This window comes from Suncus etruscus, chromosome 1 (assembly GCF_024139225.1).
Source record: "Suncus etruscus isolate mSunEtr1 chromosome 1, mSunEtr1.pri.cur, whole genome shotgun sequence".
Taxonomy (NCBI): Eukaryota; Metazoa; Chordata; class Mammalia; order Eulipotyphla; family Soricidae; genus Suncus; species Suncus etruscus.
Genome location: NC_064848.1, coordinates 208,118,436 through 208,144,630, shown reverse-complemented (window position 1 = coordinate 208,144,630; position 26,195 = coordinate 208,118,436). Strand labels below are relative to the sequence as shown.

The window sequence follows — 26,195 nt, the reverse complement described above, 5'->3', positions numbered from 1 at the left end:
TGAAACTCAGAAAAGTTTCAGGGTTAGAGAGGAGAAATAAAATGGTCATGATATGCAGATTAACAAATTCACCAAAACTATTCAAACTGTTTCTGACCAGACTGACATGCAGCTAACTCTCAGTATGCTGGATCCATATTTAAAACATCAATTGTATGTGAACCAAAGTGAGATGCTGCCTCATATCTGTGAGAAGGGCTGGCATCGAAAGCAGAGCCAGGAGGAAGTTCTAACACCACCGGTGGTGGCCCAAAGCCAAAACCATAAGTTAAAAAAAAAAAAAAACCGGGCACAGCGGCATTTGCCTTGCAAGCAGCCGATCCAGGACCAAAGGTGATTGGTTCGAATCCCGGTGTCCCATATGGTCCCCCGTGCCTGCCAGGAGCTATTTCTGAGAAGACAGCCAGGAGTAACCCCTGAGCACCGCTGGGTGTGGCCCAAAAACAAAACAAAACAAAACAAAAACCACTAATAATTGAGCTTCCATATGGCCCAGAAACTCTACTTCTTGGCATCTTCCTCAAGGGCCCAAAAGAAATCTAATCAGAAAAGATGGTTTCTCTCTTACGTTCATTGTAGTACTCCTATGTTCATTACTTATAGTACTCTTGAACTCACTGTTTGTTCTACATTAGCCAAAATATGAAAACTGAAATGTCCAAGAACAGATGATGGGATGGAGAAACACTCATATGTGCACACAATGGAAACTATTCAACTATAAGAAAAGGTGAAATCTGTGCAGTTTCCTACTATGTGGTTGAAGAGTATCCATCTGAGTGAAGTTAGAAGGAGAGAGACACAGGATTCGCTCTCATCTGTAGATACAAGGAAACATCATAGGGAATAACGAATGCCCAAGAGCAACAGAAACTGCAAACAGGTCCTCAATGGGAAGTTTCCCATGGATGGGTGGGTGGGGTTGGGTGACTCTGGGACAGTGGTGGAGGGAAACAGCACTTTGGTGGAGAGTGTTGTGTGCATGTTGCCCTATCATTAACAGTTTCATAAACCATGATGCCTAAAATAAAAATTCATTTTAAAACTGGGCCCTTGAAGAGAGTACAGGGGTCAGGGCTTGTAAATAACTGCAATTACCTGCAAGGGGGCAAGGCTTGGACACCTGGCACCAGGTGGGGTGAGGCACTCACTCAGGGATGCCAAAATGCAGCATCCCAGTATGGCAGGGATTTCTGAGAGGTGGGGGGGAGGAGAAAGGGAGAAGGAGAAAAAGAGAGCGAGAGGGAAAGGGGGAAGAGATAGAGGAAAAGCAGACAGCATCTTGTCAATGCTTTATCTCTGGCCCCTGTAGGCCAGGCTCTGCTTCATCTTTTCCCTGTGCCCCACGCCATTAACTGCCAGACTCTCACTTTTATATTTTGAGGGCAGTTGTCAATTGCAGGGGGCACCTCCCAGTCCAACTGCCATTAAGGGGTGTCATCAACCCTTGGGTACATTGACCAGGGGCTGGAGCGATAGTGCAGCGGTAGAGCATTTGCCTTTCACACAGCTGATCCAGGAAGGACCTTGGTTTGATCCCCGGCGTCCCATATGGTCACCCAAGCCAGGAGCGATTTCTGAGCGCAGAGCCAGGAGTAACCGCTGAGAATCACCAGGTGTGACCCCCCCCCCCAAAAAAAGCAAAGGTACATTGACCAATTCCCTAATACGTCAACAAGGGCTCATGTAAGACACACACCAACCTGGGTTTATCCCTAACACCACATGGTCTTCCAAACATCTCTGGGTGTGGCCCTGGAGGTCCCAGCATCCCAAGCAGCACTGCATCCTCTAATTCTAGAATGAACAATCAGCCATGTGGCCAAGTATTGCTGGAAGTGGCCCAGGGGGAGCCAGGACACCACTTGATAAATCCCCCAATAAAAGAAAAAGGGCTTGAAATAAGGCCATGAGCCAGGGAAAGGCATCAAATGACTGGAGCATATGCTCTAATGGCAGGAACTCTGGGTTCAGTCTCTCGCATCCCAGAGTCCACCAAGAACTCTACCCAAAACTGACTGCCCAGTGTGGCGCAAGTACAAATGAAAATAGTGCCAAGAATGTGACTCGGGTGGTAGAGCACATACCTGGTGGCTGTGAGACCCTGGTTTGAGTCCCTGTACCACATGCCCCTTCCCAGTACCACCAGCACCAAAAGCAATTTTATAAGACAAGAGAGACAGGGACTAAGGTACTTGCTCTGCATACAACCGATCCCAGATCAGTCTCCAGAGCACCATCAGGAAGGATTCCTGGGCACAGAGCCAGGAGTAAACCCTGAACACTTCTGGGTGTTAAGACAGAAAATTAAATATAAACTTACTACACAGCCAAGAAATTCTACTGGTGGTCATCTACACTTGAGGAATAAAAACAAGGCCACACAAAGATTTGAATGTAACTGATTATAGCAGAATCATTCACAAAAATCCCAAATGGAAATGATTCACATGTTCACCACTTGGTAAACAAATAAATGAAATGCGGAATAACAATGCAGATCAGCTTAGCAATAGAAATGGACACGCCAAAATATGCATAAACCCCAAAACATGTCACAAAAGCAAAACACATAGCACGTGGCTGCATTTACATGAAATGTCCCCAGAGCAAATCTTTGGGAGTTCAAAAGCAAACTAACGGTTGCCTGGCGTGAGCATAGATTGGGGCTTGATCACTAAGAGGCATGAGAGGTCTTGGGGGGCCGGGGTTGATGAAATGCTTCTAAAACTTTCAGGGTAGGTAAGTTAGGCAATTTATAAATTGACTCAAATTCATTGAATTTTACACTTTAAGCATGTGAATGTCTTATGTGAATTAGATCTCAACAAGGTGGAGTCCAAACAGGTCTGTGTTGGAAACAAGCATACTCAAAGCTGACCTGGTGTGACAGGTGAGTGACAGGCAGCAATGACAGATGTCTATCCTTCTGTAGCTGATAGCCACAGGCCTGCAGGAACTGGGCTGGTTCCGAGCTAGAAGTCCTGGGCCCTTGGCTATACTGAGTGACTGGAATCTATCTGGGTGCTAAGCCCCCGTAGAGACATAGCATAGAGCAATGTTGAAAGGCTGCACACTTGGCCCCACACCTTCACAGCACTGCATAGCTCCAGGGTCCACCAAGCACCAGGTGGTTGTTCGGGACCCAGGACTACCTGCCCATGAGCAGGAGGCCAGCAGGCACCTCTTTGTCCAGGAGCACACCCCTGGCACATGCTCCCTCTCTGAGGGAACACAGAGATTTGGGAGGGAGGGTGGGAGCTCTTGAAGCTTTAGGCTGAGATGAAAAAAACATTTAAATGCCGTGTAAGGAAGGACGAACCGTGCGATGAGCTGCAACATGGATGAGGTTAGAGGGCCTGGTGCTGAGTGAGTGAAGTCTGTCAAGGGAAGGAAATGGAAACAGAAGAGTCTCTTGTGTGGGGTTTGAAAAGACACATGAAGGAGCAGAAGTTGAGGCAGGGTGGTCCACAGGACTGAGTTCAAGAAGAGGGAGGACTGGACGGAAAGGACCCTGTGGGGACATTGTGGAGGGAAGCAGACACTCCAGTGGTGAAACAGTGGGTGTATGAAATTATAATTAACAGTACTGAAAATCCCAGCACCTCACTGACAAGAAATAAAGTTATTGGTATCACTTCATTAGCAGTAGTGCAAACCACAGTGTCAAAAAAAGAAGAGAGAGGGCCAGAGATATAGCACAGCGGTAAACGTTTGCCTTGCACGCAGCCGAACCAGGATGGTTCGAATCCCGGCATCCCATATAGTCCCCCAAGCCTGCCAGGAGTGACTTCTGAGTGCTGAACCAGGAGTAATCCCTGAGCATTGCCAGGTGTGACTCCCCCCTTCAAAAAAAAAGGAAAGATAAAGACAGAGAGAGAGAGAGAAGTAAAATACCTGCCCCACAGGCAGCAGGGGAGAGAGGGTGGAAAAGAAACCGGTGACGGGCCTGGAGAGATGGCACAGTGGCGTTTGCCTTGCAAGCAGCCGATCCAGGACCAAAGGTGGTTGGTTCAAATCCCGGTGTCCCAGATGGTTCCCCGTGCCTGCCAGGAGCTATTTCTGAGCAGACAGCCAGGAGTAACCCCTGAGCACCGCCCGGTGTAACCCAAAAACTAAAAAAAAAAAAAAAAAAAAAAAAAAGAAAGAAAGAAAGAAACCGGTGACACTGTTGGAAAGAAATGTGACCTGTGCTCACTTCGGCAGCACATATACTAAAATTGGAACGATACAGAGAAGATTAGCATGGCCCCTGCACAAGGATGACATGCAAAGTCGTGAAGCATTCCATATTTTATTGAAAAGAAAAAAGAAAAAAAGAAATGTGCCCTGGTGAAAGGTATCACACATGCTACAACTGAAAGTCAATCATGAGCAATTTGGTAACCATAGAGCTTAAATAAAGTAATTATAAAATAAAAATAAATCACAGCACCTCAATAAGATGTAGGCAAAAAAACCAGACATAAGCCCAATGCATGTCGCCAACATATAAACTCACTGAGCTGAGATGTAGGGGAGAGAAGGGCAGAGCATGAATATGATGGGAGAAAGAGGAAACAGAAAGGCTGAAAGGGGAAGTGGATGGGGCTTGAGGAGAGGCGGGTGCCAGTCAGCACCGTGGCCACGCCACTGTCCCTGTGCCACTGGCTCAACAGCTGCCAGCGTCTCTGCTGAGGTTTCTTCAGAGCTGTGCAGGGTGACTTTTCCCCCCAATAATGAATCTGTGGCCAAACTCACAGCTGATTCGCTTTTCTCTGCTCAAAGAACAGCCTGTAACTGCGCCTGTCAACCTTGCCTTAGAGCTGGGCTGTGACAGCTACACCGAGGCCCAGGGCTGCAATAACCAAACTCTCCTGCTGTCAACTGCTCTAACCAGGTTTGCAAGTCCAGCTGTTGGGTGAGGAATGAAGAAGCCTGGGCAGCGGTCGGAACCTTTGTGAGGAGAGCCAGAAGACACACTCTGTTACTGAAGTCATTGAAGTCACATTTGTGGGGGAAGATTCCTTTGTTCCCTTTCAAGCTATCCCTTCCCTGGCAGCATGGGACTCTTCAGAAGAGCTGGAAGGCACCCAGCATGAGCGGGTGTGAGCCCATCCATGGGGGTGCAGGGTATCTCCGATCTCTGAGCCGTGGTCCTCACCTCACCCCAAAGCCCAGTGGTGAGGGAAGCTCTCCTCACCGTGACCTTCCCATATAGGTTTGCAGTAAGGCAGAGAACCTGGCGGCTGGACCACAAGGGGATTTATTGGCCACTCTGGTGCCCACTGTCTCCAGTCCACCTTCAGAAAAGCCACACCTCCCTGCTCTCTTCCTCTGTCGAAACCACTTCCTGTGCCACACGCCAGAGTGGTCAGTCCCCTCCGCAGTCCTCCACCTGCCCACCAGCCAGCTTGTCCCTAATGAAGCTCCTTCTCAGACTCATTGTGTTTCCGATTCTAGGCCTGTCAGAATCTGGGGACCGGACCTTTCACCTACCTCCCCATCCTCAAGCTTTCCCAGGTGACTCAGACAGCCACTGTGTCCCCCAGCACACACCCTCAGGCCAACGCATCGAGCAATACAGAGCTGATGCAGGCATGAGTGGCATGCACAATGTCACTCAAGATGTCTTGAGAGGGGACCAACCCAAGCAGACAAGATTCTTGACTCTTGACCCTACAGACACATGTCTGGGCTCAGGCCACATGGATATGTTGGGACACAGAACCTGATGTGGCCTGGTCAGGCCTCCAATGGTGCCTGGTGGGTCAGAGGGCAGCTCTGTGCCAGAGCAGGAGCAAAAAGGACTATTGCCTATCCTTTGGAGGTACCTTTTTGGGGTGAGAGAATGGGGGTGCACTCTGAGATTCTTGAGCAGCCCCTGATGGGCTCTCTGCCTTGAAGCTGGCACATGGGACAACTAACTGTCCCCTTGACCCAGTGCTGTGAGACCCAGGAGCTGGCAGCACCGTGGAACCCCAAGACTGCTTCTCAACTCTGGGCCCGGCTCCTTAAACTAACTTTGCCATTTTCTCACTTCCTTCCTTCAATAGTTTTAACTCATTCTTCCCTTTACTCCTTTTTTCAGGGATCTCTCATTTTCAAACAGTGAGCAGTGTGTCTGGGACGATGGTGGTTGGAGCTGATCACTCTGGACAAGAACTGAAAGGAGATAAAGTGATATGCATGGCACCTCTTCATTTGCAACAGTGCAAACCACAATGTCAAAAAAGAAGAGAGAGAGAGAAGGGGAGAGAGAGAGAGAGAGAGAGAGAGAGAGAGAGAGAGAGAGAGAGAGAGAGAGAGAGAGAGAGAGAAGAGTAAACTGCCTGCCCAGAGGCAGGTGGGGGAGGGTGAGTCGGAGGGAAATGTGCCCTGGTGAAGGGTGGTGGACCTTCTCTTACTGAAACCAACTATGACCAATTCTGTAAACACAGTGCTTAAATAAAGTAATATTTTTTTAAATATGCATCATGGGAGTGTTCTTGTGCAGCCCTGGTTGTGTCCCCAGAAGCAAAGGAGCAAAAGTCAGTGAGGACACACTCAGGCCTGCCTAGCCACTAGCAGGCCCAGCTTTCCCACACTGAAGGAGTCCCTGCTTCCTGTTTTGGTGGCAGGACTGATGAAGCTCTGGAGTCTAAGCCCACAAGGATAGCCCTGCCCTTCTGGCCAGTGCTACCTGCTAGAGTGAGTGACCGAATGACACTGCAGAATCTGGAGGATCATTTCCTTTCTTTTCCTTAGGGGTTGATTGGCAGGGTCACTTCTTCTAGGCTAGTCACACACAGCTCCTGGCCAACTCCATCATACTTCTCTGTGCAGGAGGCTCTTCATTGGAACATGTTTGTCCTTGACCTTTAGCCGATGCAGAAGATGGGACAAACTCTGATGTCCAAGATACCAGAACTGGTATGATATGATATGATATGATATGATATATCATATTCCTTGATGTGAGAGCCTCGGGCCCAGAGGGCAGGACCAGGAAGAAGTCTTCAGGGACCTCCACATGCAGTGGGCTCAGATGGGCAAAGCAGTGGCCTGTCTCCAGAAGCCCCCACTCTCTCTCTACCCCTAATCTCTCTTCTCCTAATCCAGCAGCCCCACATTCTCTAACACTAACCCAGCAGTCCCCAATCTCTCCTTCTAACCCCAAGCAGCTTCAGGTCTTCCCAGGGCCCATCTAGTCACCTTTGTCTGCCTTTTAGCCTCTGGGAGAGGTTGGTTCTATTGAGTTGGATGTTTAGGCTGAGCCTGCATATGAGAGACACATCAAGTGTGTATAGGAGCTCACACACCTCAAATGAGTGACCGCAGTAGGAAGGGGGACACTCTTTCCTCAAGAAGTGCCTCTGGAGCCTCTTTCGTTGGTCCTGAATATTGGAATTTCTTACTCGACTTCTGCTTTTCAAGGGAATACTTACTCGGAATTGATCATCTTGGATGCTGTAGATTTTATTCTACTCTGGAGCTTGTAGTTGATTCCTTTACATCTGTTTCTGGTTTTGAACACCCTGTGTTAGGCTAAAAAAATTTTTTCTATACTTTTTCCCATGATGCACTTATGCAAAAAGCCACTCTTTTACAATTGCTTAGTTATTCTTTTTACAATTAAAAAAATATATATATTATTTATTTCTGTACATTATTATTGTTTATTGTTTCTTTACAAAAAAGGGGGAATTGTAGCATATGAAAAAGTTTCCATAAGATGATTCTTGGAATTGTATTTAAAAGTGTTTCCTTAGGATTGTTCTGTGACTTTTGCCCCACCTAACCCTTCCAGGTGGGGCGCTGTGGAGTTGGCAATAAATAGCTTGAGGGACAGGAGTGAGGGGTCCTTCTGTGAAAAAGCTGCTGGCTGCAGGAGGATTCTCTGGCTCTCCTTGCCCGATCTTTTAAACCCTATCATTCTTGTCTGTGTGGATTATTATTTGCTGCGGATAAATATTACCAAGGTCTTCCCCCGAAAGGGGACAAGGGGATGGGAAGTAATTTCTCATTCTGGGGACTGTTCTTGGATTCACAAATACCCAGCCAAGATAACGGCGAGTTCCAGGCCCAGGTGAAATCACTCACACGCAGGCTTCAGGAAGAATCATCTTTATTTATGCCCTAGCCACCACAGGTGTGTGGCCTATGTCAACCTTTCAAGCATTCAGCTATATTTTGCTAGCCCTGCATCTTATCTCCTGTTAGCCATCTTCCCTCTGGGCTCCATGCGGCCCAAAGATCCAAAAGCCAGGAAGCCAAGCCGGGCCAAGAGAGAAACGGCAAAAGGCCCGAATCCCCTGGCTCAGAGGTTTATCTATCCTTTTCCAGACCCCTCCCAGAAATGGGAGGTCTTGCAGGTAGTTACACCTATTATCCGGTTCCCAAGACCCCTCCCAGATATGAGTGGGTCTTAGGGTCTTTGCACCCAACTTCAGGGTTTTAGCTAGGTACACCAACACATACCCTGTGGTCAATTCAAGTAAATAACAAGCCCAGATCCAACCATACAGAACCTCTCTGGCTCAGCACTCCAGCCCCCTCCTAGGAGGGCTCCACTCCCAGCTTTATTTTGGACTCGGGCTTCTCTCCGGTAATAGAAGTGGCCCTGGAGAGCAGGTGTGGGGCACATGGAGGTATGGGGAGAGAAGGGCGAGGTTCTGAGGGAACCTCCAGGGAGAACCCGGTACTAGAAAAACCACCCTTGGTACTTAATTGGTATAGACTATGACCCCTTTCCCAACTTCCTGTTTATCCCACCTGGATGGTCAGCCCTTCTCACACCAGGGAGGGGCTGCTGTTGAGAATAAAGAATAGGGCTGACTGTGGGGAGGTGTAGAAAAACAGCCTTGGATGGAGCTGGATGGTGATGGATGGATGGACGGTGAGAGACCTTTCTCCTCCAGCCCCGGCCACACGTCTGCAACCCCTCCAGCAGGTAGGTCTGCAGGTTCAGGATAGTGGCGAGGAAGACTCACATCAGTCAGGTTTCAGGAGACATCAGCTTTATTCAACCCTGGCCCACATGTGTGGCATATCATAACCTTTCAAGCCAGATTCATAGCCAGCCCTGGAATTAACCTCTTTCATCCATCTCTCCTCCTGCTGCTTCCTCCTCCATCTTTACCCAATCCCCCATTCTTTCTGTGTAACCTTACCTGCTAGTAAGACCAGCCCATTTCTGGGAGGTCTTTGGTAGGTAACAAAAAAGTTTGCCTCGGGGGCAGGAAGAAGATTTGGAGGGAAGAGTGGAGAGATTCAGCAAGGAAGAAGTAACTGGAGAGAAGATGATGTAGAGAAGTTAAGATGCAGGATAAGCTGAAGAGAGCATGCTTAAATAGGTCATGATAGAAGCCATGTTGGCTAGGGCTTTGAATAAGCTGATGTCTCCTGAAGCCTGACTATTGTGGATGATTTCCTTGCCGCTATCCTGAACCTGCAGACCCGCCGGCTGAAGAGGGTTGCAGGCCCGTGGCCCGAGTTGGAGGAGAAAGGCCTCACCCTTCATCCATCCCATCACCATCCAGTCCCAACCAGGGCTGTTATTCAACAGGGAGGAAGAGAGAGAGGGCAGATGCAGTAGGGATCATGGAGGGCAGCTGAAGGAGGCTGCTTAAAAAGGCTTAACACATGAGCCAGAGTGATAGCACAGCGGCAGGGCATTTGCCTTGCATGCAGCTGACCAAGGACGGACCTCAGTTCAATCCCCGGCATCCCATATGGTCCCCCAAGCCAGGGGCGATTTCTGAGCACATAGCCAGGACTAACCCCTGAGCGTCACTGGGTGTGGCCCAAAAACAACAACAACAACAACAACAACAACAACAAAAGGCTTAACTTAGAAGGCTGTGGAGAAATGCACGTGGCGGTTAGGGCCATGTAATAAAACTGGTTATCTCCTGAAACTTCAACTGACTGACTGTGGATTATTTCTTTGCCATTACCCTGCAACCTTCAGTCCCGCTGGCCAAAGGGGCTATAGGCACCGGGCCAAGCCGAGAAAGGCCTCACCCTCCAACAGTAGGACTTTATGTTTTATATTTATCCAACAATGGACCTCACAGTAAAGGCTCTGCATGCCTAATCCCACCCCAGGAAAGCAGGTCTAGAGTAGAAATCACCACAGGAAATAACCCAAAGCAGACTGGTGAGGGCGAAACACGGGTCCGAGGATCTGTCCACCTCCTGAAGAAAGAAGAGGCCACTGAGACCACAGTACTTATTGAGAGATTAAGGTCACCCCCATGGATGGGGGAAGCAAAGGTAAAGGACCTATCTAAAAACTTCCCACCTAAGTGAACCTTTGGCATGGAAAGAGGAAGCCATATTTGTTTAGGGCAGGGCTCTCAAACTCGAGGCCTGCGGGCCGTTTGCGGCCCTCTGTCATTTTGTGGCCCACGGCCGGCCTTCAAACATTGCAGTATTCGCGATAATTCGCTTATCGAATAATCTCAATAAAAATCGCATTGTAAGAAAAAATTGAATTAAACATTCGCATACCCCGAGCAGTTCCGTTCGGGGTATGCATATGTTTAATGCGATTTTTTGCAATTTTTTTTCTTACTAATGCGATTTTTTGGGGGGGGGGCCACACCCGTTTGACGCTCAGGGGTTACTCCTGGCTATGCGCTCAGAAATCGCCCCTGGCTAGGGGGGACCATATGGGACGCCGGGGGATCAAACCGCTGTCCGTCCTACACACTAATGCAATTTTTTATTGTGAATATTCGGTTAGCGAATACTTTGCGCCTAGTGTAGATGTCATTTCCACTGCTCCTGCTGCTGTCCCTTGCATTATCGGAAGCCTAAGGGAGAGAAGGGAGAGAAGTTTATTACAGAATTAGATTTTGTCATACCTTCATCATGACTTCATCAAAGCCTGCAGTGAAGAGAAAGATTGATGATGAGCACAGACAATTTCAGGAAAAGTGGGAGACACAGTATTTCTTTGTTGAGCACAGGGGCATCCCCACATGTCTTATTTGCTCAGAGAAAGTTGCAGTGCACAAGGAATACAACTTGAAACGCCACTATTCAACTAAACATGCTGAGGAATGTACAAAATATCAAGGAAATGAGAGAGCCAAGCGGGTTGCCGGTCTTAAAGCATGTCTAATGAGGCAACAAGATTTCTTCAAGAAAGCAACCAAAGAGAATGTTGCATCAGTCGAAGCTAGTTACATGGTTAGTGAGATGATTGCTAAGGCAGAGAAACCATTCACAGAAGGAGAGTTTGTTAAAAAAAAAAAAAATACATGTTACAGGCTGCAAGTATTATCTGTCCAGAAAAGAAAGGTCAGTTTAGCAAAATCAGCCTTTCTGCCAACATTGTGGCAGAGCGCTTTTTTTTTTTTTTTTTTTTTTTTTTGGTTTTTGGGCCACACCGGTAACACTCAGGGTTTACTCCTGGCTATATGCTCAGAAGTCGCTCCTGGCTTGGGGAACCATATGGGATGGCGGGGGTTGGGGGGGATCAACAGCGGTCCGTCCTAGGCTAGCGCTGGCAAGGCAGACACCTTACCTCTAGCGCCGCCACGCCTACAGAGCGCATTTCTGACATGTCAAGTGACATTTATCATCAGCTGTGTGAGAAAGCCAAATGTTTTGATGCATACTCAGTTGCTCTTGACTAGGGCACAGATATAACAGATACTGCGCAGCTCACAATTTATGTCCGTGGTGTTGATTGCAATTTTGAATTGACAGAGGAGCTGCTCACAATGATTCCAATGCATGGCCAGACTACCGCTAATGAGATATTTCAGCATCTGTGTGATGCCATTGAGAATGCAGGTTTGCCATGGAAGAGGTTTGTTGGAATAATAACCGATGGAGCGCCATCAATGACAGGGAGGAAAAATGGACTGGTGGCACTTGTTCAAAAAAACTTGAAGAGGAGGGTGTAGAGAAGACTGTTGCAAATCAGCCCCTGATGAGGTTGACTGATGGAGGGATGGAGGATGAGACCTTTCTCCTCCAGCTCGGACCACGCCGTCTGTTACCCTGTTCAGTCGGCGATTCTGAGGTGAATGCGGTGGGAAGAAAGACAACAGGCAGTCAGGCTTCCGAAGAAAACAGCTCTTTATTGCGTGAAGAGACCGAAGCCAAAAGGCCTAAGAATAGGCCCCAGGAAAACAGCCCCTCACCTTCCACAGACCCTTGCTTTTATGCCCCAGAATCAGGTACCACTGAATGGTGGGATTAGATACCACCCAATGGTGAGAGCAGAATCAGGTACCACCCTAGGGTGGGAGCAGAATGCCAGGTCGCACCGTAGGGTAGGGTACAATCACCAATCAGGGTAGGGTCAGTAACATAATAATCCCATAAAAATGTTTACATACACAACAAAGGCCATTGCTCTTCACTGCATTATCCATCAGCAGGCCCTTTGCAGTAAATGCCTGCCATGTGACAATGTGATGTCTGTTGTTGTGAAATGCATCAACCAAATCAGATCCAGGGGCTTAAAGCACAGGAGGTTCTGTGCTTTTCCAGAGGAAATGGAGTCAGAATATGGAGATGTGCTCTATTTCACCGAGGTACGTTGGCTCAGCAGGGGAAATGTCCTGAAAAGATTTTTTTGAGTTGGGCCCGGAGAGATAGCACAGCGGTGTTTGCCTTGCAAGCAGCCGATCCAGAACCTAAGGTGGTTGGTTCGAATCCCGGTGTCCCATATGGTCCTCCGTGCCTGCCAGGAGCGATTTCTGAGCAGACAGCCAGGAATAACCCCTGAGCAATGCCGGGTGTGGCCCAAAACCAAAAAAAAAAAAAAAAAAAAAAGATTTTTTTTTTGAGTTGAGAGAAGAAGTGAAAGCCTTCATGGAGAAGGATGGGAATGCTGTTTCTGAGTTGAGTAATCACAAATGGCTCATGGACTTAGCTTCTCTTGTTGACATCACACATAAGCTGAATGTACTAAACAAGATGTTACAAGGCCCGGGGCAGCATATCAGTGCTGCCTATAACAACATGAGAGCATTCTCCACAAAACTTGTGTTATGGAAATCCCAGCTCTCTCAGACAAACCTTTGCCATTTCCCAGCATGCAAGGAACTTGTGGCTGCAGGCATACCATTCAGTGGTGAGAAATATGTTGATGCTATTATTAAGCTAGATAAGAAATTTGATCACAGGGGCCGGAGAGATAGCATGGAGGTAAGGCGTTTACCTTTCATGCAGGAGGTCATCGGTTCGAATCCCGGCATCCCATATAGTCCCCTGTGCCTGCCAGGAGCAATTTCTGAGCCTGGAGCCAGGAATAACCCCTGAGCACTGCCGGGTGTGACCCAAAAAAAAACCACAAAAAAAAAAAAAAGAAGTATGTTATTAAGGGGCCGGGCAGTGGCGCTGGAGGTAAGGTGCCTGCCTTGCCTGCGCTAGCCTAGGACGGACCGCGGTTCGATCCCCCGGCGTCCCCTATGGTCCCCCAAGAAGCCAGGAGCAACTTCTGAGCGCATAGCCAGGAGTAACCCCTGAGCGGCACAGGGTGTGGCCCCAAAACCAAAAAAAAAAAAAAAGAAATTTGATCACAGATTTGCAGACTTCAAAAAGCACAGAGCCACTTTCCAAATTTTTGTGGACCCTTTTCCTTTGATTTGCAAGATGCCCCTCCTGTGCTTCAAATGGAGCTCATTGACCTGCAATGCGACTCTGATCTCAAAGCCAAGTTCAGGGAGATTAGTGGAAAAGCAGACATGCATGGGCAATTTTTGAGAGAATTGCCCCCTCTTCCTGAGCTTTCCCTCCCGAATGTTCATAGCGCACCATGTGCCTTTTTGGGAGTATATATTTGTGTGAAAAGTTATTTTCCACATTGAACTTCAATAAGTCAAAGTACAGGTCTAGACTTCATGATGATGATCTTCAAGCCATACTGAGGGTCGCAACTGCTTCCTCTCTAAAGCCAAAATGTGGTTCAGATTATGTGAGAAGAAGCACTGTCAAGTCTCTGGCAGCAAGGAATAGGCAAAAGATGCCATGTTCAGAAGAACTGTTCATGATCTTCACTCAATGTTCTATTCATGTTCAGAAGAAATAATTAAAACTGTTAATAAGGACGTTTGAGGGACTTTTTTTTTTTTTGTAAAAATCCATTTATTGTGCCCTGCCTCACCCTGACTTTGCCTCCTGCGGCCCCCAGGTAAATTGAGTTTGAGACCCCTGGTTTAGGGCAAAGGCCAGTTAACCTAACACTCACTGCTGATTCCTAGACAGACTTGAAAGAGATGAAAGACCAGTTTCACCTGACTTAGAGAAGTTGACTCTGTACATGTAGATCATGTCATGTTAGATCAAATTAATATTAGCAATTTATGGACTATCCCAAATTCAATAGTGTCCCTGGAGGCAGCCAACTAACTACTGAGCTCTGAGGATCCAGGAATCAGCCAAAACACTGATTTCCAAGTGTGGAGGGCTCAACTGGCAGACATGAAGACACACGAGACCATTTGGCACTTCAGACCAACAGGTGCTGTTTCCTAGAGTAAGGCACTGCTCTGCTCCCAGATTGAATGGCCTTAAATGAAACCACACCAGAGCGGGTCACATGATCAGAACAAAGCAGGTCACATGGCTCACACCTGAGCAGGTCATACAGCTCACACTTGAACAGGTCACACAGCTCACACCTGTGCAGGTCACATGGTTCACTTTAAGCATGTCATGCAGCTCACACCTGAACAAGTCATACAAATCATACCTGAGCAGGTCACACAGCTCACATCTGAACAGGCCAAATGGCTCACATCTGAGCAAATCACATGGTTCCGAACAAGCAAGTCACATGGTTCCCAACAAGCAGGTCACACAGCTCACACCTGAACAGGTCACATGGCTCACACCTGAGCAAGTCACATGGTTCCCAGCAAGCAGTCACATGCAGCTCACACCTGAACAGGTCACGTGGATCACACCTGAGCAGGTCACATGGTTCCCAACAAGCGGGTCATGCAGCTCACACCTGAACAGGTCATACAGCTCACACCAGAACAGATCACATGGCTCACACCTGAACAGGTCATAGGTTCACACACTCTGAGCACCATGGAATACCCTTATCAGTGCAGGGCAGTTTTGTCTCTGCACACTTGTGGGCTGAGAAGTGAAGAAGAAGCAGGCGCTGACAATGATCTGAACTGCACCCTTAGGTCAAACCCTGCCAAGCCAACAGACATTGTTCCGCTCTGAGATGTGTATCACAACATGGTACCAGGGTCCCCCTGTGCGTTCCAGATAATGAGGCGGCTTTGGAAATGTGAGCTCAGATAAGTAGCTTGGACATTCTGTCTCCTGGTTCTCTTGTAAACTGTGTCCTCATGAGGACGAAGAAAGGCCTTCAGGTAAGATCAGAGCTGGCATGTCTGACTCTGTGCTTTGTGCTCCATGTTCCTGCCTGTGAGCTAACACTCCTGCTTCCAGGCACTCACCAGCCAGACCAGTGAGCACAGTCCAGAGAGCCCTACACCCGGGTGGTGTGTGCGGTCATGCAGACACCTCACAGCCTTCCTGGGAGGAGGGGCTGCTGAAAGGATCACAGGAGACCTTGGACTTGGGCTCCCTCGGACAGGCTGCAGCAGGGTAGGTGATGGAGACACTGACAAATGAGCCTTTAATAGCCCCAGAAGGGAACAGAGGATCAATTTTCATGACCAGAGTAGTAGAAAAAAATGAACTTTTTTTACCTAGAAAAAAAATCCCCCCCAGTCCAAACAACCAGAACAACAACAGAAGACAAATGATACAAAGGTTCCTCGTGCCACAGATAAAGGGGGCGATCATCACAAGGACTTTTCAAGACCCAGTAACTAGATAGCTCACTCACCAGAAAGGGGATCTGGGAGTGACAGAGATATCACAATGGGCAGGGTACTTGCCTTGCATGATGGATCCTGCTTGAGTTGCCTAGTTGCCTCTGGGTTGAATCCATGGTCTCCCGCTGAGCCCTCAGGAATGATGCCTGAGTGCAAGGCCAAGAGCAAGACCTGAGCATTGCTGAATGTGCCACCAAAACAAAATAAACACAAAAAGAAGGAAGGAAGGAAGGGAGGGAGGGAGGGAGGGAGGGAGGGAGGGAGGGAGGAAGGAAGGAAGGAAGGAAGGAAGGAAGGAAGGAAGGAAGGAAGGAAGGAAGGAAGGAAGCGAAGGAAGAAGGAAGGAAGGAAAGAAGGAAGGAAGGGAGGGAGGGAGGGAGGGAAGGAGGGAGGGAGGGAGGAAGGGAGGAAGAAGGGAGGGAGGGAGGGAGGGAGGAAGGAAGAAAGGAAGAAAGGAAGGAAGGGAGGGAGGGAGGAATGAAGGGAGAAAGGAAGGGAGGGAGAAGGAAGGAAGGGAGGAGGGAGAAGGAAGGAAGGGAGGGAGTAGGAAGGAAGGATGGAAGGAAGGAGGGAGGGAGGAGAGGGAGGAAGGGAGGGAGGGAAGGAGGAGGGAGGAAGGAAGAAGGAAGGAAGGGAGGGAGAGAGGGAGGAAGGGAGGGAGGAGGGAAGCAAGGAAGGAAGGAAGGAAGAAGGAAGGAGGGAGGAAGGAAGGAAGGAAGGAGGAAGGAAGGGAGGAAGGGAGGAAGGAGGAAGGAAGGAAGGATGAAGGAAGGAAGGAAGAAGGAAGGAAGGAAGGAGGGAGGAAGGAAGGAGGATGAAGGAAGAAGGAAGGAGGGAGGAAGGAAGGAAGCAAGGAAGGGAGGGTGGGAGGGAGGAAGGAAGGGAGGGAGGGAGGAAGAAGGAAGGAAGAGAGAGGGGGAAGAGAAGGAGGAAGGGAGATAGAAAATAAAGAAGGAAGACAGATAGTCCTGGAACAGATGAGATGATCCTTTAAGTCATGCGCAGCAAGACTATTGCAGCAGCCCTGAGACAGTATTGCTCAGGTCAGAGTAATAAGGCAGCAGGCAGGGTGTTTGCCTTGCATGCACTAGACCTGGCTTTGATCTTTGGCACCTCTTACGGTCAGTCCCCCACCAGTACCTGCCAGGAGTGATCCCTGATTGCAGAGCCAGGAGCAAGTCCTGAACACCACTGGTGTGAAGCCAAACAAACCAACGGAAAAGAAAGCCTAGTTTATAGATCTGATTAGCTTAAAACTGTGCACTGGCCAAATCTGGTAGACAGCACTGCCCCACCCCACGAGATACAACAGGCTCAGACCCTGCAGTTGTGCTTCTTAGGATTCGTCAAAGTGAGAAGCAATGGTCAAGAAAGTATCTGCATCATTATTGCTGACATTCTGAACACGCTCCAAACAGAAGACTGTCCCATCAATGATGACAGTGACGACAACAAAGTTTGTACCCCTATGGGAAGATCTCAAAGAAGAATCAGTAAATTGAAATTAAGCATACTTCTCAGTGTGAGATGGGCCTGAACCAGCCCTTCAAATTCACACAAACATGATGGGTCCTGTAGGACAGGGCACTGTGGCACTCACTCATCACCCCCTTTAGTGTGATCACGAGAAAACGCTGGTCACATCCATCAGCAATGTTGCCCTGTGACCACCTGTCCACACTCCTCTCAGGTACTAGGACCAGGGAGTCTGGGAGACTCTCACACAGCGAGGGGGACAGGCTGGCCCCATACCGTGCTGTGGAGGGAAATGCTTGTTTGTCTGTTCTGCAGAGCTGCAGGCCTCCACTGACTCAGGAACCCATCCGGCTGGCAGTGACCCAGGGATGTCAGCAGACCGGCCAGTTTCGGAAACACTGGCAGCTCTGGGCCACTGACTGCGGCCCTTTGCAAGGACCCGGTCAAAGCTGGACAAGAGCAGCCGCTAAACCAAGACTTCATGCTCTGTCCCGGGCCCTGCCGCTCAGCATGAGTGGAAAACCCACAGCAGGTGCCCTTGAGCTCAGAACCACCAGAAAACCCCAGTATCCAGGAGTCAGTCTGTTTGACCACTGGCCTGTTGTGCTCTGAGTCGATGCGGAGCCCTGAGGCCTGGCCTGCATGGCCCTATGTGGTCACATTCCACAAAGTGGGATGCAGGGGACTGAGCGAGCAGTCTGTCTTGTCCCTTCTCCTGTTGGCTAGTGGAGCGCCTGCCATGGCTGATTTATTGCTGATCATGGGGCACGAGATCTGAGGCTGTTTCACTAGTTGAAATTCAGAGCCCAGGAACTGTTCCTCTGGAGTTCTGGGGGAATCTACTCCCAAGAAGCTGGCCTCATGCAGTAGTCAGGCAGCTGTGACACACATGCAGCTGATCACATCCCTGAAACCCAGCTGTGACGCTCATTCACTCACACACTCAAGCACCTGAAACCCAGCTGCGACACTCATTTGCACGACATGAAAGCCCAGTAATGATGCTCACGGACCCCGGCTACAACACAAACTCACTCATACAGTCATTCACACACCTGAAACCCGCTGTGACGAACTCACTCGCACACACGCACCCAAAGCCCAGCTATGACCCACACACACTCACACTCTCAAACCTGAAGCCCAGTTGTGACAGGCGCTGACACCTCTGGAACCAGCTGTAATGCTCACAGGAAGGGAAACGAGACAGCGGGGCTGGGGATGCTGCCCCAGAGACTTGCTTAAGGAGAGCCGGAGACTGGTGGGAGACAAGTAAGACCAACGGGATAGGCTACGGCTGATGGTCTCCAAGGGTCCCAGAGTCCCTCACATCACCCCTGCCCTTAGTCTCACACCTGTGAAATGAACCCCTGAAGCCCCGGGAAAGTCCCCACTGTCACCTGGCCACCCCAAGTCTCCCTGAGTCCAGAGAGCTCTGCCTGTGGTGTGACCCCACAAGAAGACAAACTCTTGCAAGAGCACAGCTCAGTGACGTTGGTCACCTCTGCCTGCCTCCAAAGCCTCGTCATCTCCCAGGAGCTATGCTGTGTGGCTGGCAAGGAGGACCCCTCCCTTTCACCTGCTCCCTGAGGGGGGACCTGCATGGACCAGGTGGGGGTTGCAATGTTTTGGGACTTTCATGTCCCAGAGACACCACGGCTTCATGTGAGTCAGCACAGGACCAGTCAGGGTTTTGGGGAGACAAGGAGCTCTGCCTGCCTCCACCTTCGTGTAGGGTCCCCCAGCAGAGGAAGCCAGAGGGCCTTCCGACATCAACACCTTTCTGAAGGGGGGCAGGGGGGCAGGGGCCTTCGTGGAGTTTGGTATCCCATGGGTGCGCCCAAAGGGACACTTGCTGTCCCCACCCACATGCTAGTAGGACATGCTCAAGGTGTAGCCTGGTGTGACCAAGGGGGGTGACCTTGGCTGCCTCCGCCTGGAGTGCCTCCACTCCTGACAGCCTCCAGCCAGTTTGCCCCGGTCCACTCTGCCTCGTGCCAACCTCGGACAGCCTCAAGCAGTTATGGCGGGGTGCCCTGCTGCCCACAGAGATGGGGGAGCTGCATTTGAAGCTGGCCCGGCCACATGAATGAGCTTTTGATGGTCCCCCCACGCTGGGCGCAGCCGAATGTCACATGGTAATTAGCAACAGGCCAGGCCCTGTCCCTGCGATGCTATCGCCAGGCTTCTTGGGTTTCAAAGGGACCGACTGGACCGTGGGCAGCCTCCAGACAGCCGGGCCTGCTGGGACCCTGCCCTGGCGGCAGTGGGGGAGGGGCCGATCTGGGGCCTTGACATGTTGGGGAGCCAGTGGAGCAGCTGAGTCCTCAGCCTGGGACACCCACAGCCCCAGCTGCCCCACCCTCTGCCGGCCACGTAGCTCCTTCAGGGCCGCGTGGGATAGGACAGTGGGACCCAGACGCAGGTCTGGGACTGGTACCTTCCAGCACCCAAGGTATCGACTCAGAGCCTCACGCTGAGAAGTCACTGGCTGCCTGCTGGTTTGTTGTTGGCAGAGATGGGGCTCTGGTCAGGGATGCTGGGGCCCCCAAGGGAGAGGAAGACTGACCAGGAGGGTCCGAGGGCTCCTGAGGCCTGACTGTGGTGTCACACCAAGGAGTGCTGTGCCTTTGTTCAAACAGAGCATGGAGTACGTGCGTGCCAGCGCCCACTGCCTCCAAACAAGCCAAGAGCATGGGGAGTGGGATGGGCAAATGGGCACGACGGCCTGTCCACACACGGGCCAGGTTCCGCTGTTAAAAACAGAGAATCCTTGGGGCCAGAGCAATAGCACAGCGGTAGGTCATTTGCCTTGCACGCAGCTGAACCGGGACAGACAGACCCAGGTTCAATCCCCGGCATCCCATATGGTCTCCCTACCCTGCCAGGAGCGATTTCTGAGCACAGAGCCAGTAGTATCCCCTGAGTGCAGCCGGGTGTGGCCCCCAAAACAAAAACAAAACAAAACAAAAAAAGCAAGGAATCCTCCTGTTGGCCCCAAGTGGACAAGCCTGTGGGCTCCATGCTTCCTCCTCAAAGGACAAGACCCTGGAGTCCCGCTTCAAGAGCCTGCCTCTAAAGAACCCCCCAGACAGGAAGTGGGAGGAGCAAGACTTCAGGGCAGAGGATGGGGGAGCTCCAGAGACCACTATGCTTAGTGTCGCTAAGGGTCCAAGCCCAAGTTGCACGTCTTGCGTATGTCACACAACTGAAAACACACGTCCTATCTGCTTGAAGGAACAGTTACGGGGCCCACACTCACACACACACACACAGGACAGTTGTGGGGTGCACACTCCTGTGCACTGCTGCTGTCTCACACAAAACCTCCACCACCGACCCCCTGAACTGTGGCCCCCAAGCACTACCCCCCCGTCACAAAACAGGCATTTCTAGTTCAACCCTGTCACTGCCTCTGCTCCCCAGAAAATAAGCACATTGGGCATCCACAGGTCTCTTCTGCAAGGTCCCCAAATGCATAATTACCTCCCTCCCAGGCACATTCTTGGTGCGCTGCCATGCCCAGAGCCCAGACTGGCTTCCTGCATTCCTGGGCCGTGACGCCTGCCACACTGCCAGGAGAGGCCCCTCTGAGGCCGCTGGACATTGCAAGAGGCAAGGAGTCAGGTGGGAGTCCAGGGTTCGACCTGTGTCCTGCTGGCCACACAGCCCTGAGTTGACCATCCGAGGGAGTCAGCGAGAGCCAGGAGGACTGTCCTTCTCTGTGCAGCAAAGCTCTCCAGCCTTTTCCTCTCTCCAGATCAGTGGCTATGAGGCTTCTGGGACCATCTGAGGCAGGAAAGCACCAGCCCACACGTGGGCTCTGAGGCATCTTGGCATCCTTTGAGGCCTAAGAGCCAGAGCCGCAGGGCCACCAGTGAGGCCCCAGCCCAGCCATCCATCAGCAGGGCCTGTCTCTCAAAGTGCCTAGCACTCCGGCTTCGCCTCTGACTCCTGCCTCGCTCAAAGCCACACCAGGCCACACTTCTGCTCTGCAACATTTCGGTTAAGCCTTCATGGCGACAGGTGCCTGGAACCAGGGGAGCACAGCCTGAGGCAGAGGCCATAAGTGTGAAGACCCTTCTCAGGCCGACTCCACCTGGGTCTTGTCTCACAGCAAGAGGGGGCCGGAGCTGGGGTCAGAGTGAGCCAGTGGCCGTCTCAGCTCAGATGGGAGAGACCCAGAGGCCTTGTCCCAGTCACCAAACCCACACTCTTGCCACCCTCTGGGAAAGACAGAGCCAGGAGGTCCCTTCTGCCCTCCCGGGCACTACTCAGGCCTAAGCAGCATCCCTGCTGGGACCCAGGAGGACAAGGAGGGACCCTCACAGCCACGGCCCCACTGATTCATGGCACCCGAGATTTCCATCGAGCACTCGCAGCAGGAGTCAGCAAGAAAGAGTGGGAGAAAGGGGCATCCCTGCCAAGGCCCAGCCTCTCCTGACAAGCCTGACAGGCCTTGGACATCAGCATTTGGGTGAGGGGCAGAGAGGCTCTCTACTGACCCACCTCCAGGGACACCTGAAGGCCACCCAGCCCCGGGCGTGCAGGCCGAGCACCCCCCAAGAGGGGTAGGAAAGCAGGAGAGAGCACGGGGGCCTGCCCTCTCTCCACCCTGACCCTCCAGGCAGCTGAGTGCTCCCAACACAGGAAGCAGCTCATCTGATTTCAAGCAGTCCTCACCCACATCACTCAGCGCCAGCGCCATTATCACATCCGACTCATCTGCCTGCCCGCAGCTCCCTTCGCCCAGGCCTTGGGCAAGGGTCTGCCAGCCAGGGCCCAGGCTCACAAGGGTACTGAGGTTCCCTCACTGTAGGTTGACAGGTGTACCTCAGGTGTTTGATGCTTGTGAGGGTGATTGATGTCACCTCAGATGATGATTTCTGTGAGAGTGAGAGATGTCATCTCAGATGCTGATGGCTGATTCTTGTGAGTATGACAGGTGTCACCTTGGCTACTGGTGGTCGATGCCTGCGAGGGGGACAGGTGTCATCTCAAATGCTGATGGTGATGTTGAATGATGACAGGTGTCACCTCAGATGCTGGTGGTTGATGCCTTGGGAGTGGCAGTTGTCACCGTGGGTGCAATGCTGATGCCTATGGGAGTGGTGAATGTCACCTAGGGTGCTGATGACAAGTGTCACTTCCGTAGCTGGTGGCTGGGCTCGTGCCATCATCCGTGGCTCTTTTCTGGATTGGCTCCAGGTGGGCGGGTAGTTTCTTCATGCAGGGCTATGGCCCAAGGAGGTGGGGAGGGAGCTCAGAGCAAGAGCCAGCCGCCTGCCTTTGAGTCCAGGGGACCAGATATGGCCTGGGCTGAGTGAGCACCCCCAAGGCCCAGAAACAGCTCGACCTCCCGGTGTCCCTTGGGCACAGGCACTGCTAGACTGGAGAGGTTGTGCTTGCAGGTACCTTCCCAGCCCAGTTTTGTGCCCTGAGACCTGGTTTCCCATAGGGTGTACCCTCCTCGTGCCACCCTGAGACATCGTCATAAGCTCCCAGAGTCAGACTAGCATGGCACCACACAATGGTCATGTCTGGTATCCCCATGTCTGGCATTGAAGTCTAACAGAGCCCACTCCTCCTAAAACCACAGCACAAGACACAGCAGAACCCAAGCCTTGTGGGCACGAGAGTCCCTAGACAAGCAGGTGTCCCTGAACAGAGTCCTGGAGCTTTTCCTCGCCTTTTATCTGGAAATGATGCCTGTGGAGTCTCCTGGCCCCACCCCATTCCTGCATCATGTTGGTTTACTGCAACTCCAGTCTGGCGCTGAGGCCAGAGGCAACTCTCAGGCCCGGTGGTCTGGGCCAGCACAGCCACAGGAGCTGCTGTGCCTCTATGATGAGCATCCAAGACAATCGGGGTACTGGTGGGCGTGCCTGAGCCTGGGGCCTGGCCTGCTGTGCTCCTGCCCTCCAACCCTATGAAATGGCCTGAGTTTGTGGGGTCAGTGCCAACCCAGGCTCGGGCAGTAGCTCACAGCCCACCCAGGCCTGCATAGACACTCCAGGTGCTGGTGGGACCCTGGCTGGTGTGAGGGACAGGGCAGCACCCCAGATGGGCAGGCTTACAGCAGGGTCACACTGCAGACCCTGCCCCAGCAGGCACCTTCCTACACATTGGGACAAGAAGAACCAGCCCGTCCAGATCATGAGCTAATGGGGGAAAGTACTTTTGCTCTCTGAGGGAGCCGAGGCAAAGGTCCCTTGGTCTGAGCCAGGACCTGGGGTTCCAGAGCACACAGCAGATGGGTGTGGGGGCATCCTGAGTTCTGGGTGCCAGGCACGAGGAAGGGCTGGTATCTGTGCCCATCCCAAGGGCTGTCCAGTCAGTCCCAAGAGGGCTCCATACTGCCCAATTCTGCACCCTGTGGGAGCAGCTGGGCAGAGTGGACCCTGCCCAGACCAGCTCTCCATAGCTGCCTCCTCGCCTGGGTTACTTTAGTAGGAGGCTCCAGTGCCAGGCAAGGGAGGTGTCCCCACGGAACAGAGCACAGTCACAGCTCTGCTCAGGCATGCCTTCCTGGGGTCTCGTTGCCCTGGGCCCACCTCGGTCCTTTGAAACGAGCCTTCACATCTTTGTTCCTTGTTTTTGTAGCATTTTTTTCCCTTCTTCTTCTTCCCTAATCAAATTGATGACGGTGAAAGTATGCAGCTTGGTAAGCAAATTCCTCAGAAGATTGAATTCCAAAGCCCCCAGTGGCCCTGCCCTCTCCACGGACGCCCAGACCCCAGTGGGGAGGGCACAGTGTGGTCTTTGTTGACTCGGGATTCCACACGTTCTGGAAGCCCCATGCCATGAGGCTCCTCGTCGATCGCGGCCTGGTTTCACCTCGTGCGCTGGGTACCTGTGTCACAGCCCCAAGCCCCAGCCTCCTCCTTTGTCCAGGGCCCTTTGAAGCAGGGTGTCCTTGCTCCAAGCCTGCCCACTAGGGGGTGCTGCCCTGTCTCCTCACCTGAACCAGACAGTGGGGACAGGCTGGACTGGGGAAGGTGGCACCACTATGCTCACTGTGGGAGGGTCAGGCTGACCTCTGCTGGGCTGGGGGCTGAGGAGACACAAGCCTGTATCCCACTCTCTGGACTGCTGTTTCCTAGGGGGGTGAGGGGAAGCTGGAGAATAAGCCGAGGGGATTCAAAGTCAGGAGGAGACCCTTCCTTCGGCAGGCCAAACCAGGTCACATTCACTATATCACAGAGAGAAACAGTGTCCCCGGGAGAGGATGGCTTCCGGGCCACCACGGCTAAAATCAGCCAGCTGCTACCCAGAGCCACAGATTAGATTCTGTTCCACACGGGGACGGGGCAGTCTGAGCTGGCCACTCCTGCCTCAAAGCAGGATTCAAGTTTGACTCAACAGCCAGTGAGCTGCAGGAGAGCTGCGCTCTGAGGGTCCTGCCCACCGAGGACTTGCTGATTCTAAGAACCCTGGACTGGACTGGCCAGCGGAGCCAGTCCATGGCTTATAGACATGGTCAGTTCTGGGTGCCAGATACCCCAGAGCCAAAGCAGCGGAGTCAGGAAGTGGCAGGTGCTTTGGCCCTAATCTGTGAACGTGTAAGGTCTGGCGGCTCTCAGGGAGAGGAGGGGGTGGGTCAGGGGTCCTCCCTGACAGTGCTCTCAGATTCACACACTCCCATAAGACACACATATACACACGCACATATGGACACACAATTCCACACACACACCAGCCATCTTTTCTTGAGTTGGGGCTTTTTTTTTTTGCATGGTGCAGTGCTCAGAGCTTTTTCCTGGTGGCATGTCTGACCCTCCCAACCCCTCCAGGTTAGGTCTGAGAGTGTGTATGTATGTATGAATGTGCGTACATCTGAATCTATCAATGTGCCTGAGCACATGAACTTGTGCCACATACATGGAACTGGGTATGCTTGTGTGTGATTGCGAGTAATGCATGCTTGAGTGATGTGTTATGCATTAAGACCATATGTGTACATGTGCAAAAATGATTTATCAGAACTAGCATGTCCCAGGAGTGTTGTGCATGTGTGTAAATGAGATATCAGAAAGAGTGTGTCCCAGAAACTTTGTACATGAGTATAAATGAGGTGTCAGTATAAGTGTGTCCCAGATCATTATACATGCGTATAAAAGAGGTATAAAAACAACCATGTCCTGAGAGCATTGTACATGTGTGTAAAATGATGTCAGAATGAGCTGCACCTGGCTTCCTGATTCCCAGAATGCAACAGCCAAAGAAGACTCCAGCAAAAAAAAAGTTCTTAAGCACTCAGCACACAGGTAAGTTTGTCTCCACCCACAAAGAGTGGAGTCAGAAGAGCATGGCCACTTCACTTCGCTCGAGGCCGTGCAGGTCTCTAGAACATGAACCCCATCACAACACGTAGTAAGAAACACACTACAAACATGGCGGTGGGGAAATAATGCAGGACAACAGCATGCATAGAAAATGAAGATGGCGGCTCTGATGACCCAAAAAATGCCAACCACCTAATCAGTCTCTCAGAAAAGAAGTTTAGAATAAAAATATGAAGGATGTTCAGAGAACTCAAAGAAAGCATAGGTCGATCTGAACAGACCACAAAGATAAAAATCCGAAAACTCTGAACTGAAATAACAGGACTGAAAAACTCAGTAGACGAAATAAAAATCTCTATGGAAAGCCTCTTCAACAGAGTAACAGCAGCTGAGAAACAGCATTAGTAAGTGTGCCCCTGAAGAGGTTGACTGATGGAGAGATGGAGGATGAGGTCTTTCCCCTCCAGCTCGGAGCACCTGCCACCCTGTTCAGCCGGCGGTTCTGAGGTGAAGCAGCGGGTAAACAGCTCGCAGACAGTCAGGCTTGTGGAAATATTAGCTTTATTTATTGGACAAGACTGAAGCCCAAAGCCTCAGCATCAGTTCCAGCCAAAAAGCCCCTCGCCTTCCACAGACCCTTGTTTTT

General features: G+C 51.2%; 1 non-coding gene across 1 annotated transcript; it reads left to right on the top strand.

The window, feature by feature from the left end:
• The first annotated feature begins 4,190 nt into the window (after positions 1 to 4,190).
• On the top strand, positions 4,191 to 4,297 carry LOC125996187 (U6 spliceosomal RNA). The gene has a single exon (XR_007491227.1). It is a non-coding gene; the product is annotated as a U6 spliceosomal RNA (small nuclear RNA).
• Positions 4,298 to 26,195: the final 21,898 nt, after the last annotated feature.